We start from the raw sequence: 14,740 nt of genomic DNA on the forward strand, positions 1-14,740 counted from the left end.
CCTAAGCGGCAAAATATACCGGGGTATGCGTGGAAACCAGGCATAGGGGTCATAGTTGCTTGAACAGACAAGTTGTCTCCGGCTAGCTGTGTTATATTACATTGTGATTGTAAGAAACATCTTCCAGAGAGAATAGTTCTGCTAAGGGTTCCTTTCCCTGGGTGTACAGCGTTAATGTGCATGTCCGAACTGTGAAAAAGAATCGCGGTATATTCAACATCTGGGGGTTCATATTTTAATGAATGTAAAAACATCTTTAGTTCACCGACCGAATATTCCCTTAAGAACGCTAGCTTTTGGCTTCACCCAGTCTGAGGTACACATCCGGATTACCCGGCAGTAACAATCGCAGAGGTGCTCCTTATGCCCTAGCCGAACTAATGGGAACGTAGGGCATAAGCACAGGAGCCAGGCAACCCAGCTTGGCCAAAACTTAAGTCATATCGATGCATATAATGGTGAAGAAAAGGTACATATGGGAACAACGCGCATATGTGATGAGCTTGATGCTCGAAAAATAACAATAATAAGCTTCTGTCAAAGAAGCCCCCAGGTATAATTGATGTACATATTTGAGGATGTGTATGTCACATGTGCACGGTTTAGCCGCACGAAAAGCTTTAAGGCTAAAAAAGGAAAAAGCAAAAAGAGAGGAAAAAGCAATGGGAACAATAGGGAGAAGGAGATGAACAAAGAGTTCGCCGCTAGGCATAGAATCTTCGGAGTCTGGCCGCGTTCTAGGGGTTCGGCTCTAGGCGATTGTCTGACACATCAGCAGGCGGTACACTCCTCCGGTGAGAACTTCGTCAATGATGAAGGGACCCTCCCACTTGGGTTTGAGTTTGTCCTTTTTCTTCTTCGGCAGGCCTAGAACAAGTTCGCCAACATTATAAGTCTTGGCCCGCACTTCTCTGCTTTGATACCTGCGAGCCTGCTGTTGATAAAATGCGGAACGGGCTTTTACAACGTCGCGCTCCTCCTCCAGGGCATCTAAGCTGTCCTGCCGATCAAGCTCGGCCTCTCTCTCTTCGTACATGCGCACTCGAGGTGAGTCATGAATAATGTCGCAGGGTAACACAGCCTCTGCGACGTACACCATGAAGAAAGGTGTATATCCAGTAGTGCGATTGGGTGTGGTCCGCAGCCCCCAGAGTACGGAGTCGAGCTCCTCAACCTAGTGCTTGTCTGGTTCTTTCAAAGACCACACCAGTCTAGGCTTGATGCCGCTCATAATAAGACCATTGGCCCGTTCGACTTGACCGTTTGTTTGCGGGTGATAGACGGAGGCGTAATCGAGCTTAATGCCCAGATTGGCGCACCAGTTTTTCACCTCATCGGCTGTGAAATTGGAGCCGTTATCGGTGATGATGCTGTGTGGGACACCATAACGGTGTACAACGCCGGATATAAAGTCTATCACTGGTCTGGCTTCGGCCGTTTTAACTGGTTTGGCCTCTATCCACTTAGTGAATTTATCCACCATGACTAGCAGATATTTTTTCTTATGGCTTCCTCCTTTAAGGGGTCCAACCATATCAAGCCCCCAGACCGCAAAAGGCCAAGTGATGGGGATTGTTTGCAGAGCGGTGGGTGGCATATGGCTCTGGTTGGCGAAAAGCTGGCATCCGACGCAACGTTGGACAAGGTCCTGTGCGTCTGCTCGAGCCGTCGGCCAATAGAAACCTGTACGGAAAGCCTTGCTTACAAGGGCCTGAGCCGCGGTGTGGTGACCACCGAGACCGGCATGAATTTCAGCCACGAGCCACCGCCCCTATTCCTCGGAGATACATCGTTGGAGTACTCCGGTAGCACTTTTCTTGTAGAGTTCTCCATCGTGAACCTTGTAGGCTTTAGAGCGCCGGACAATGCGGCGAGCCTCTTTCTGATCCTCAGGGAGTTCTCGCCTATTAAGGTAGGCAAAGAAGGATTTGGTCAATGGGGCAATGACTGCCATTATGAGATGGGCCGACGGTGTTATTTCGGTGGTTGAGCCCCCGATGATATCGGTGTGTTCGGCATCTGAGGTTATAGTCGGATCCGGACTGTTGTTGCCACTCTCCCCTTGCCACACCACGGACGGCTTGAAAAGCCTTTCCAGAAAGATGTTAGGTGGGACGGTGTCAGGGTTATACCCCGCGGCGTAAACCGGCCGAAAGTATAACCCGGCCGGACTTGGCGGTTTACTTGAGACCCGACTGACACTTGGCGATTCACCGGCGACCTGCACAGACCAGACGGTTTACAAGCAACCCGCCTGGTCATTATGATTCACTGGTGACCCGACGGGCGGGTCAGACGGATGACAAGGCCCAAGGCCTAGAAGGCCGGTTTATGGTAATGGTGGGCCGGTTTAAGAGGAAAGGCATGAGGAATATTTACCTTATAAGGAGTTAAGACAGGACTTGTATCCGGTTTGTATTAGAAGGTAGACTAGTCCTAATCCTAACAGGACTCCACATGTAACCCGCCCCTTCAACTTATATAAGGAGGGGCAGGGCTCCCCAAAGAGGGAGAAGCAAGAAGAAACAATCTCTAGGGCTAGACACAACTAGGAGAGCCGGTTTACGGTGACTCCCTCGTGATGATAATGAGACCTAGCCACAAACAGCATGTAGGGCTATTACCGGATGATGTTTCCCGGGGCCCGAAGCTGTCTAAATCCTCGTCTTGTGTTGCGTCTCTCGATTCCGCTCAACCCCTCTCAAGCTACTACAAAGATGCGTTGGCCTCACGACTAAGTCCTTACACTAGGACATCTGCCGTGACAATTCCACGACAGTTGGCGCCCACCGTGGGGCACGCGCACAGTGGTGTTGAGTTCTTGGATGGATTTTTAAAAGGGGGTCAAGAAGCTCGCAGTTAATCGGATGAAGAAGAACAGGCGCAATCGGATATACACCATCAATGAGCAGCCGCCTGTTTGAGCATGTACAAGATTGTGAGCAAGAGATTTTTTAGGGGTTACCCGCTATGCGGCCACCGCACGCGCCATAGAGATTCGCCGAGTCCAAGTCGGGATGCGCCACCGCAAGTCGCCGAGACCGACAAGTTTTTTGCTGCTGATTCAACTCATAAGCAGAGATGGAGATCGATTCTTGGGCGGGCAGTCCGCCGAGGTGGATACCAGTTTCCGCTGCGCCGCCACTGTCAAATCGCAGGCCATCTCCGCACACACGCGTTCAAGTCCATCCAGCTAGTCCAGCAAGCAACAGTAGCGCTGTCACATCTTGAAACTACAGGCCTGCCACCCACGTGAAGGGCCAAGCACCAACGTGAATCAAAAACTAATATTACTAGTACTCCTACATGGGAAGGGCAAAGATGTATGCACCAAGGATCCCTCACGTGTGTTTTCCAAATGTGCTAGTTCACGTTAAAAAAAGAGAAGAGAAACGGAAAACCGGCCACGTCCTCAGCGGCCGGTCCCTGCACTGGCGGCGAGCGGCTCACGGGCAGCAGTGGTGGCGGATCAAAGACAGTGCCTAGCTCCAAGTCGCTCCTGCTCTACTTCGCCGGAGCAATCTCGCTGCAGCCCAAGTTGCCGCTGGGCGGTAAAAGTTGCCGCAAGTAAAAACGTACCAGGTGATATCCGTCCGGTTTATTTCAGCGCATATTAATTTTTGTATGAACAATTACTTTGTCTTGCGATACTTTTTGATGCAGGACAATTGTTCATAACTAATGAGGTGTTATATTCCTGTGACCCGGTTTACATCAACTCATGGGAACCATGCCCGAGATTGCTGCGACCCGCCGAAGCGCACGCCCGTTTCTTGAGTCGCTACTCTACCTTTGCGGTAGGGTGAGCCGTCCCTTGCTCCGTTGATTCGTCATGACTCGCTACAGTTAAATCGCCATTACCTGAGCTACTCCTGCCGCGCGATGAGCCACTAGGGCTATTTTGATTCGCCGGTCTGACTGAACCGCCTCTGTCGCATTGAACGGATTATCCGTCATCCGAAAAAAATCAGGTGATATCCATTTAAATTTATCTGGTTGGCACATATTATTTTTGGTCAAAGAGCGGTTTACCTTTGCCTTGGTCTGCAATATTTTATAATGCAGGATAACTATTAATTACAAGAGCGATGGACATGTCATGTATAGCTCGCGCCGCCTTTATAATGTGCTAGCATCTGACCATGCCCTGGTGCTCGACGAATCGTCACGGCCGGTTCATCTGTTCGTGCCCGCGGCCGACTCGCTCGTGTCCATGACGTTTTTTCAACACCGCTGCCGACTCACCCGTCCGCACCGGCTTACGACGCCGCGGCCAACTCGTCCGTCCGACAAAAAATACCAGATGTTATCCTTTCTATGTATTTTATCAGCACATATTAAATCATTTGAGAACAATTACTCTGGTCTGTGATATTTTTTCACAGGACCGTTATTCCTTACAAAAAGGTGTTGCAAAAGGGGCATGAACAAATATTATTTTTGCACTAGCGCTCATCCTGCGCAGGTTGCCACCCCCACTACATTAACACACGCGATTGACTTATTGTCTGCCCCTGTGGCCGATTCTGCTGCCCGCGCTGGTTTACAATTCCGCGGTCGATTCATCTGTCAGTGTCGCCTCTGAGGCTGCGATCGTATTTTCCGTCCATCTCTCGCGGCCTGGTCTACATCAACATACCGGGCCGCACCTGTCTGCATGAGCTATTTGAGCAAGTCACAGCTTGGGTAGCCCGGTTTTTCTTTCAACAAAATGGAGGCAGATTATCTTATACTATAAGCCGCCATCTGCACTGGATGGTCCAATGGGCAGGCGCACAAGTCGCCGCCACTACCGTTTGGTTAACTTCAAATTGCCAGTTGGAAGGAACCATTGGCCGAGTTGCTGACACGGCTCATACGAGATCATTTATAACCCGCCGCAGTCACCTCAACCTTATGTGGATTCACATCGTGCTATCAACACCAATGATATACGAGTTATGCCGGTTTATATCACGGTCAAATATGGAGAATCTCAAGTCAACTCCTCGAGTCACCTTGAGACTCGGGGGCTACAGTAATATGACTCAGCAAATTTTGCCGGTTTTCAGTGAAGTCAAGAACCCCAGGACGTTGGAGGGAAAGATAACCCGGTCCCGGAGGCTACTACCATATGGATGAAAATTTAAAGGCCGTCAGAAAATTTCCGGCTTAGAAAATATATGACAGTTACAAAAACCTGGCTCAATGAAGAAGTTCCGGGTCATCAGAAAGGATTCCGGTTTACAATCCGGCTCAAGGGAAGTCAGTCTCACTGAAGCTCTCAAATATCCGGTTTACAATCCGGTTCAAGGGAAATCTGTTCTCCCACAAAGCTCTGAAGCTCTCAAAACCGGTTTAAGAATTTCCGGTTCAAAAAGAATTGATCTCTCGCAAGTTCGAGTTTAAATGCCGTCAGAAAATTTCCGGCTGAAAATGAAGATTCCGGTTTAAAATCTGGTTCAAGAGAAATATGTCTCCCACAAAGCTTTGAAGCTCTCAATATCCGGTTTAAAATCCCGGTTCAAGAAGAATTTATCTCTTGCAAAAAGTTAAAGGTTGCCGAAGAGGACCTACTGCCATGATGCGCGGTTCAAACATGGGTATCCTGCCTTATTGGCTTATCATATTATTGATCACTTGGGGGCTTGGTCATATCCAAACCATAGCTACACATCTTGATCGGCGCAATGCCACAGCATCACATGGGGGCTTGGTTGTATCAGAACCATAGCTACACCTCTTGATCGGCGCAATGCCACAACATCACTTGGGGGTTTGGTCGTATCCGAACCATAGCTACACCTCTTGATCGGCGCAATGCCACAGCATCACTTGGGGGCTTGGTCGTATCCGAACCATAGCTACACCTCTTGATCAGCGTAATGCCACAGCATCACTTGGGGGCTTAGTCGTACCCGAACCATAGCTACACCTCTTGATCAGCGCAATGCCACAGCATCACTTGGGGGCTTGGTCGTATCCGAACCACAGTCACACCTCTTGATCGGCTCAAAGCCACATCAATCCAGGGCCAAAGAGAGTGTTGTAAAACTATAGGGGAACGCGACAGAAAACAAAAATTTTCCGACCTACGCACCAGCCCAGGACCACTATGGAGACTGCATACATGGTTTGATCTTTTTCGTTACCGACTCGTAGCGCAGCGGGAAGTAGAGTCGATGACGATCGGCGGTGTAGATCCCCGCAGCTAGGATTTACAACCTCCCAACCGCGAGGATGTATACCCTCATCTGCTCCTCAGACAGCCCTCCGGGAGGCGGTCGAACAGCCCCCCGGACGGTGTCGCAGACAGCCCTTCGGGAGGACCTTCGAAACTCGAACGGTCACTCGGACAGCCCTCCGGGAGGACCTTCGAAACTTGGACGGTCACACGGACAGCCCTTCGGGAGGCACTCACGAACAAAGACCGAAACTACGATCTCTCTATAGAGTTGCACACATACGGTGTCATCGATCCGGCAGGGCTTCGCCGTCCAAAACTAGTTCCTGCCGGAACCCAGACAGCCTTACGGCTCTACGAAACTCTTTTCGTGGGAGGCAGAGAAGAAGCCAGATAATGCATGGCATGTGTATGAGAGCAAGGGATGAGTGTGGAGGGCTGCCCCTCCACCTCTATTTATAGGAAATCCCAAGGGGGTAGGGTAGTTTCACAAAAAAAACCCAAAATGCACATGAATGAAGTCCTTCCACAAGGACCTAGGAGTGAAACCAAGGAACAAGAGGGTCCCCAAGGGGGGATACCCCATGTGGCCGGCCACACCCCCATGAGGGGCCCAAAAAATGGCTCCTATCCATCCATGTCATCCCCAAGATCTTTTAGAGCAAAGCCCCAAAAGGTGGCTTTCCATAAAGTAACCATAAAGCTGATTTTCACTATTCACGACGACATTTTTCAGCGTCTGATCGAACTGAAAATATTTATGTGGGCTAAGAACATTTCTAGTACCCACTAAAATGATTTTCAACGCGTTCCGAAACAATTCCGGTTTTAGTGATTTTCATCTGCGAAACGCATCTGAAGTGGCTCCGGCAGCTCCGGAACATTTCCGGTTTTTATCTCAGAAAATTCCAAAAAGCTTCCAGAATGATTCTGGCATCCTCCAAGAATTATCAGGCATGTGCCAAAACCAATTTGACTTAATGGTGTATCCCTAAACAACTTTTCGGTATCATCGAAACTTATCCGATGACCTCTCTCTGCGGTACGATTCCGCTGTCCGAAACTTTTCGGTGTCCGAAACTTTTTCGGTGATTTTCTCTCAGACTCCCTGTCTAGTATTCAGCAGATAGATGACCCTTAAGCGTGTGACCCTATAGGTTCGGTGAAGTATAGACATGACCCGGAACCCCTTCCGATCAATGATCAACATCGGAGCCGTGGACACCCATATTGACCCCTATACCCACACGAATAAATATTCGAGTGAACCTCCAGTTGCCGTGTGCTATTCCTGTTGCTTCGCGATATGTTACAAATACCCGAGGTGAGACATGTTGGCATTCCCGTGGATCAACAACTTGTCCACTATGCTAGTTACCTCGTTACCGGTATTGTTCTCTTTTCTCGTTATCGTGTTCCGGCATCCCCGTGATCAAATCACAAAGTGTCTGGCCAGACGATGATGGATACCGTAACACCGAGAGGGCCCAGAGATATCTCTCCATCGTTGGAGGAGCAAATCCCAATCTTGAGCTATCAAGTTACTTGACACACTTTTCCATGAACCCGTAAGCCGCCGTAATAGCCACCCATTTACGGATGACGTTTAACAAACCCCAAAGTTCATGAAGCAAGCATGAAGAAACTCGATACTCTCATGGTCTAAGGAATCATGCAAACGTTAACCATCTCTATGTTATGCACCAATAAACTTGTGACGAATGTATCTCATAGCATAACATCAATTCGGGTCGATTCAACACAAATGTCCTTCCTGACATTGTGCCCTCAAAGTTGCTTGGCATAGACATGCCCATGATTGGGAAAACATAATCATCATGCAACACTTGAGCTAGTCTTAGAGGCATGACTAGGAATACATTTTATCGTTTATTATTCCACACGTGCATATGGGTTCTCCCCAGAGCCTTTATGGATATACAGGCTCGGGAACCACAGCAGTTATAGCATGGAACATAAACATAATTATGAACAGGGAGATAATCAGTAACATTTATTATTGCCTCTAGGGCATATCTCCTACAGACTCCCACTTGCACTAGAGACAATAATCTAGCTTATGCTAATGCACTTCACACCTATGGCACACCGGTGTAAATATGCTTCGCTTGTGGTATAGCCTGATGTCCAATGGATCTGACGACTTCAGTTCCGTGTGTATCTTTGCATGTCCTCGCGTTTTCACAAAATTCATATTTTGTGTGGACTTGGCTTTGTATGTATGTGAATCACAGGTCGAACCTGGATTCCTCAGACTGAGTTATGGAGCAACTACCTGCAGTAGTGTCCCATTGTCAAAAGCCATCTTGGAACTATACTAAGTTCATGAATGAACTATATGATTCAACATCTTCTTTGTCGCTTCTAAAGCGTCAACATACATAGCCCTTGTTATAGAATTCGCCACAGTAACTAGTTTGAACAAATTCCAACTAACTGTGCCACCACATTGTGTGTTACACAAAACCCTTAATTTAAATCGAAAATCGCATGGAGAAAAGATGAAGACTGTATTGATGTAACATTTTACAACGAACTCTTCATGATCTCTGCTTGCGAGAAAACCATGTCATCAGTACTTACTCTAGTACTCTGTGACATCTTTCACTGTTGTCCCATGATCAGTAATTTGATCACTTTGGTATCCATACTCGCAACACCTTGGGAGTATCGGACATATCTGGTTGTTTTACATACCATGGAATACATGATTAATCCAAACACAAAAGTGTGTGGAATCTGCATCATGTATTTTACTCATCAGTGTTTTGGGACACCGAGTCTTGCAAAAACTCTTTCCATGTGACTTTGGCAAGAATCACTCCTTGGCGTTTTAAATGCTAAAAGGTTTTAGCATCTTGTGAATATGTATTCATTGCTTAGCCCCATTAGGTAAATCTATGTCCATAGATCATCATGCCTAATATTGAGGCTATTTAGCCTAAGCACTTCATCAAAAAACTATTTTCAAACGAAGTCCTAATTTGTGTCAAGAAATTTATTTCCAATTACCAATGTGCCAAGCACATAAGGTTTTTAGAAATATTATTACGCTCCCACTTACTTTCTTGAATTACAAGCATCTTCGTTTACTCATTGATGAAGTCAAAACCCCTTTGACCATTTCATCAAAACACGAAGATTCCAACTCCATTTTGCTCTCTTCTGTCCATTGCTGCAACTCTGAAGTTTGCATACCTACTAGCATCCTCTGGATCGACAAATTACTTTGGACTGTATCATATACAAGTCCTAGCTTTCATTTCCATCAGATGGAAATCCTTTTATCATCCATGTTTCATATCTCATGATTGAAATATGTATTAATTGCTAGTTCAACCCGAACCGACTTTAAGCATCGCTACGATGAAAACAACCTCATCGTAGTCAACTCTTGAACTTGTTATTTCAACAAGTCGAGCTTTATGGATAAAACATTTTTATCCGTATCAGTTTTAAGTTCCATAAATATTCATTAGACTCTAAGTCTTCCGAAAGGTGTATCAAGGTTTTAATCTTGAATCACTTATATGGAAACTAACTCGGGTTGTATTGGCATTTAGCCAATTCTGGAGTCAGGGCCCATCAACGCTTCCTTGTGTATCGTAGGTATAATGTTGTCTAACAACAATATCTCGTTTGCGCACCTGAGAGGTTTGCACGAGCCTTGCCTACGTGGTTCAGCTGCAAGTTCGACCGAAGTTCATACATTTTATTGTAGAGACTTCCGTATCAGTCGCAGTAGGAAACTCTGGAATTACTTCCAAGGTCTCTTTCCTTTGATCTGATGAAGATACTGTTTATCTCGTCGAGTTGCACTATTCTCCCACTCACCTTTTAGAAAGAACCATTCTCTTTAAAAGCATACCGTTCTTTGTGGCAAACCTATTTGCCTCGGTATAGTGAGGGAGGAATACCCAATGACTTGGGATAACCTACAAAGTAGCACTTGTCAGATTGGGACTAGGTTTGTAACCTTTTACACAAGCCCCATATTCCAAATGTTAAGAAAAGATACAACATGGTTGGGCGTACCATACCATGGCTTCATTTCAACAGACCCGATGTAGCTCTTTTCAGTGTAAAAGACGCAGTCTCTAAAGCATCACTTTAAAAAGGATAATGGCAAATTTATTTATGTCATCTTTGACCTTACCATGTCATAAATGGTTAGATTACATCTCCACGGACTTTTCACTTGCAGTGGTGTTCCGGGAGGTGCAAGTTATGAAACCCCTTTCACAACTCATCAGACATTCGCTAAACATGTAACTCAAATATTCCTTTGTGCAATCAAATTGCAGAAAGATAATTTTCTTGTTACAATAACTTCTACTTCATTTTTGAAAACCTTTCGAATGATTTCAAAAGATCCAGACTTACGTCTCATCAAGTAAATATCCATATATCTACTTGAGTCATTTCTGAAGATAAATAAATCCACCACTAACAACACTTATCGGACTACACACATCAAATGTATGATCACTAATAAGTTTGTTGTTCGTTCCTTATGGCCTGTGAACGGTATTTTAGTCACTTCACTTTTCGGAGGAAAGTTGCAAGTGTCAGATGATTCAAAATCAAAAAGACTTCAAAATCCATCATAATGGAATTTTCCATGCGGGTTTCTCCAATGTGACCAAATGTAGTGCCACACTTGTGTGGTATTCTTTTAGCCTTGCGACATTTAGCGTCAGTGTTATGGATGTATCATATTACCCTCAATATTCATAACATACGTCCCATCTTGGATGGAAGCATGGCCCTTCATGTTATTCATAATACTTAACAACAATTGTTGTTTTTATGAACAACTCTTTTGCAACAAACATTGTGCAATGGGCTAGAGTGTATGAAACTCTAAAATGAATTATGAAAGTAAACCCAGAGGTATTGTATTATTATCAATATTCATAACATACATCTCATTCATAATGAAAGTATGGCCCTTGTGTTATTCATAACATCGAACATAAAAGGTTCTCTTATGAACAACCTTCTTGCAAGATACCTTATGCAATGGGCGAGAGTTTGTAAAACTCTAAATGAAATATGAAAATAAATACAGATGGTAATACACCGATGGAAGGTATAGTAACATTTACTATGTTCCCTGTGTATACCTTAACCTCATTTCTGGCTAGTCTTTTTAGGCCATAGTAGCTCTTACAGTGATTCGCAATTGAATGCAATCGAGCGGGTATCTTTGTGATTAACTCACAATACCCAAGAATTAGTGATTAACATGTTTAACCATAATTCCCAAGAACTATATCTTTGACCAGCCTACTATACATCAAAAACTTGTATGACATTCATACATGAGCTGGATATTCCAGTCATCTTTCTTTCTGCCTTTATACTTCTAACAGTTTAACTTTTAGTATTTCTCCTACTCGCAAAAGAAGCACCCAACTTAAGAGTGGCGTTAGCCCCAGACTTCCTAGGCGTGTAAGTCATACTAACACCCTTTGGACACTTCCTTTCTCTTTAAGTTGTTGTTTTATTCACCTTTCATTATATGACAGGCGTTCTTCTGGATCCCTTTCCCAACAGTCAAATGCATAGTAAACACTTTTACTAATACTTGCAAACAAACATTGCTTTGTTTGTATCTGAAAATAATTTCCAGTTCCATGAATATCATATAACTATCCCAACTTTCGAAGTTTGGGTTTCATGGAAGCAAACATATTGCACTTGACTGAAATGGAATTATAGCTTTTGGATCGAAGGACGAGAGTCACATGATCCATAGCATTAGCGGGAGGATACGGAAAGCATGCGATAGGACAAAGTCCTTCTCGGCACTTTTGAGGACAATCCTCATATTACGTTACCAATCGTAAAGTTTTAACCAGATATTTAACAGCTATTCAATTTTAATAGGGAAGGTGGAAACGCGAGCCATTATTCTACAACTATTTTGCAAGAAACACTTAGATAGTGTTCATAATTAATTGCACTGAGAATTAAACATGTTAATTCAACAGTGCGCTCCCACTCAAATCAATATCTCTCAAAATTGATTGTGAGTGATACAAGACCCACATTTCAATTGTTCGCCATTGGTGTAACACCACTGATGATGAAAAATCTCAACCGGTAGGCCAACTTGCCAATCACATCTCTATGTGACTCTTGTTCATCTTTCGATGCGTGTGTTCCGAGCTCATGACGGTCATGCCTGAACGTCAAGACAACCAAGTGATCTTGCTGCGAGGTCTCAACTCACCCGCCTCACACTTCTCTAATCGTTCGTACCCGTGTGACACGGCGCACCCCGAAAAGATAGGTGCCGTGACGGTGCTACACTTGGGAGAACACTAACTACTTGGTATTTTTGTGAGAGATCACCCTAATAAAAAGCGACTACCACGCAATCAAGAAGGGTGCAACATAAGGGATAAACATCTCAGGCAATTCATAATAGCATGATATGGTATAGCCCTTTCTGACGGAGAAGTATTTCATTTCTTCGTCTTCGGCATTCGTGTTGGTGTTCACCTTTGCGAAGATTGCCACCACCTTGTCGATGCACCAGATAATATTGCTATCTCCATAGCATATAAAATTAATGCATTACTTAAGGTTGACACGCAGGTCATTAAAGTGCAATCATATGGCTCCAACCATCATGCTGAACCATGACACGCAGGTCATGTTAATCAAATTACATCATATAGTCATCTCATACATAATCGAATTAGTATGAGCACTGCTATACCACATCACATGCACATCCTGCAAAACCAAGTTAGACACCTCTAATCGGTTTATGCAAAATTTTATTTTACGTGGCTTCTAAGGTTTTGACTTAAACCGCAGCTACCAACGTTTTTTCATCAAGTATGATTATTCAAGTTGCTAGATTAACATCTCGGGGTGTATGAAAACACGAGATAATTAAATCTCGAGCCCCATACTAAACTTTGTCATACGCATGACCCCCGTGCAGATAATATCTGCAATGCCCTTTCATCTGTGAATTTCATCTTTCTTTTGACTACGGCAGAACCCAAAGAACTGATAGCACTTCCATGATCAATCAGGATCACGGATTGCCAGAACTTTGTGAAATTCCACCATGCTGTCTCGAGATTGAGCAAACGCAAATTCTGGGGAAGCAACAAGAACGTCGGGTAACAGATTTCATCTGTAACCCGCATAAATAATTTTCAGCAATAGATCTCATCTACTACCTAATTATATTATGCAATACCCATACATCTCCATGCATTCTAGATCGAAACCTGCATCTACGCATAGCACGGCTCTTGATGCCACTGTAGGGGAACGCGACAGAAAACAAAAAAATTCCGACCTACGCACCAGCCCAGGACCACTATGGAGACTGCATACATGGTTTGATCTTTTTCGTTACCGACTCATAGCGCGGCGGGAAGTAGAGTCGATGATGATCGGCGGTGTAGATCCCCGCAGCTAGGATTTACAACCTCCCAACCGCGAGGATGTATACCCTCATCTGCTCCTCAGACAGCCCTCCGGGAGGCGGTCGAACAGCCCCCCGGACGGTGTCGCAGACAGCCCTTCGGGAGGACCTTTGAAACTCGAACGGTCACTCGGACAGCCCTCCGAGAGGACCTTCGAAACTCGGACGGTCACACGGACAGCCCTTCGGGAGGCACTCACGAACTAAGACCGAAACTACGATCTCTCTATAGAGTTGCACACATACGGTGTCATCGATCCGGCAGGGCTTCGCCGTCCAGAACTAGTTCCTGCCGGAACCCAGACAGCCTTACGGCTCTACGAAACTCTTTTCGTGGGAGGCAGAGAAGAAGCCAGATAATGCATGGCATGTGTATGAGAGCAAGGGATGAGTGTGGAGGGCTGCCCCTCCACCTCTATTTATAGGAAATCCCAAGGGGGTAGGGTAGTTTCACAAAAAAACCCAAAATGCACATGAATGAAGTCCTTCCACAAGGACCTAGGAGTGAAACCAAGGAACAAGAGGGTCCCCAAGGGGGGATACCCCATGTGGCCGGCCACACCCCCATGAGGGGCCCAAAAAATGGCTCCTATCCATCCATGTCATCGCCAAGATCTTTTGGAGCAAAGCCCCAAAAGGTGGCTTTCCATAAAGTAACCATAAAGCTGATTTTCACTGTTCACGACAACATTTTTCAGCGTCTGATCGAACTGAAAATATTTATGTGGGCTAAGAACATTTCTAGTACCCACTAAAATGATTTTCAACGTGTTCCGAAACAATTCCGGTTTTAGTGATTTTCATCTGCGAAACGCATCTGAAGTGGCTCCGGCAGCTCCGGAACATTTCCGGTTTTTATCTCAGAAAATTCCAAAAAGCTTCCAGAATGATTCTGGCATCCTCCAAGAATTATCAGGCATGTGCCAAAACCAATTTGACTTAATGGTGTATCCCGAAACAACTTTTCGGTATCATCGAAACTTATCCAATGACCTCTCTCTGCGGTACGATTCCGCTGTCCGAAACTTTTCGGTGTCCGAAACTTTTTCGGTGATTTTCTCTCAGACTCCCTGTCTAGTATTCAGCAGATAGATGACCCT

This window comes from Aegilops tauschii, chromosome 7 (assembly GCF_002575655.3).
Source record: "Aegilops tauschii subsp. strangulata cultivar AL8/78 chromosome 7, Aet v6.0, whole genome shotgun sequence".
Classification (NCBI taxonomy): domain Eukaryota; kingdom Viridiplantae; phylum Streptophyta; class Magnoliopsida; order Poales; family Poaceae; genus Aegilops; species Aegilops tauschii.